Here is a 2,398-nt window from a genome sequence, read left to right on the forward strand (position 1 = left end):
TCTTCTGAGGAACACGTGAGGAGACGAGGAAACCAAAACTTCTTCTGAGGAACACGTGAGGAGACGAGGAAACGAAGACTTCTTCTGAGGAACACGTGAGGAGACGAGGAAACCAAAACTTCTTCTGAGGAACACGTGAGGAGACGAGGAAACGAAGACTTCTTCTGAGGAACACGTGAGGAGACGAGGAAACGAAGACTTCTTCTGAGGAACACGTGAGGAGACGAGGAAACAAAGACTTCTTCTGAGGAACACGTGAGGAGACGAGGAAACCAAAACTTCTTCTGAGGAACACGTGAGGAGACGAGGAAACCAAAACTTCTTCTGAGGAACACGTGAGGCGACGAGGAAACCAAAACTTCTTCTGAGGAACACGTGAGGAGACGAGGAAACCAAAACTTCTTCTGAGGAACACGTGAGGAGACGAGGAAACCAAAACTTCTTCTGAGGAACACGTGAGGAGACGAGGAAACAAAGACTTCTTCTGAGGAACACGTGAGGAGACGAGGAAACCAAAACTTCTTCTGAGGAACACGTGAGGAGACGAGGAAACCAAAACTTCTTCTGAGGAACACGTGAGGAGACGAGGAAACGAAGACTTCTTCTGAGGAACACGTGAGGAGACGAGGAAACGAAGACTTCTTCTGAGGAACACGTGAGGAGACGAGGAAACGAAGACTTCTTCTGAGGAACACGTGAGGAGACGAGGAAACAAAGACTTCTTCTGAGGAACACGTGAGGAGACGAGGAAACCAAAACTTCTTCTGAGGAACACGTGAGGAGACGAGGAAACCAAAACTTCTTCTGAGGAACACGTGAGGCGACGAGGAAACCAAAACTTCTTCTGAGGAACACGTGAGGAGACGAGGAAACCAAAACTTCTTCTGAGGAACACGTGAGGAGACGAGGAAACCAAAACTTCTTCTGAGGAACACGTGAGGAGACGAGGAAACGAAGACTTCTTCTGAGGAACACGTGAGGAGACGAGGAAACCAAAACTTCTTCTGAGGAACACGTGAGGAGACGAGGAAACAAAGACTTCTTCTGAGGAACACGTGAGGAGACGAGGAAACCAAAACTTCTTCTGAGGAACACGTGAGGAGACGAGGAAACGAAGACTTCTTCTGAGGAACACGTGAGGAGACGAGGAAACCAAAACTTCTTCTGAGGAACACGTGAGGAGACGAGGAAACCAAAACTTCTTCTGAGGAACACGTGAGGAGACGAGGAAACCAAAACTTCTTCTGGGGAACACGTGAGGAGACGAGGAAACCAAAACTTCTTCTGAGGAACACGTGAGGAGACGAGGAAACCAAAACTTCTTCTGAGGAACACGTGAGGAGACGAGGAAACCAAAACTTCTTCTGAGGAACACGTGAGGAGACGAGGAAACCAAAACTTCTTCTGAGGAACACGTGAGGAGACGAGGAAACGAAGACTTCTTCTGAGGCACACGTGAGGAGACGAGGAAACCAAAACTTCTTCTGAGGAACACGTGAGGAGACGAGGAAACCAAAACTTCTTCTGAGGAACACGTGAGGAGACGAGGAAACCAAAACTTCTTCTGAGGAACACGTGAGGAGACGAGGAAACCAAAACTTCTTCTGAGGAACACGTGAGGAGACGAGGAAACCAAAACTTCTTCTGAGGAACACGTGAGGAGACGAGGAAACCAAAACTTCTTCTGAGGAACACGTGAGGAGACGAGGAAACAAAGACTTCTTCTGAGGAACACGTGAGGAGACGAGGAAACCAAAACTTCTTCTGAGGAACACGTGAGGAGACGAGGAAACGAAGACTTCTTCTGAGGAACACGTGAGGAGACGAGGAAACCAAAACTTCTTCTGAGGAACACGTGAGGAGACGAGGAAACCAAAACTTCTTCTGAGGAACACGTGAGGAGACGAGGAAACCAAAACTTCTTCTGAGGAACACGTGAGGAGACGAGGAAACCAAAACTTCTTCTGAGGAACACGTGAGGAGACGAGGAAACCAAAACTTCTTCTGAGGAACACGTGAGGAGACGAGGAAACCAAAACTTCTTCTGAGGAACACGTGAGGAGACGAGGAAACCAAAACTTCTTCTGAGGAACACGTGAGGAGACGAGGAAACAAAGACTTCTTCTGAGGAACACGTGAGGAGACGAGGAAACCAAAACTTCTTCTGAGGAACACGTGAGGAGACGAGGAAACGAAGACTTCTTCTGAGGAACACGTGAGGAGACGAGGAAACCAAAACTTCTTCTGAGGAACACGTGAGGAGACGAGGAAACGAAGACTTCTTCTGAGGAACACGTGAGGAGACGAGGAAACCAAAACTTCTTCTGAGGAACACGTGAGGAGACAAGGAAACCAAAACTTCTTCTGAGGAACACGTGAGGAGACGAGGAAACGAAGA

Source organism: Callionymus lyra, chromosome 3, assembly GCF_982586985.1.
Source record: "Callionymus lyra chromosome 3, fCalLyr1.hap1.1, whole genome shotgun sequence".
Classification (NCBI taxonomy): domain Eukaryota; kingdom Metazoa; phylum Chordata; class Actinopteri; order Syngnathiformes; family Callionymidae; genus Callionymus; species Callionymus lyra.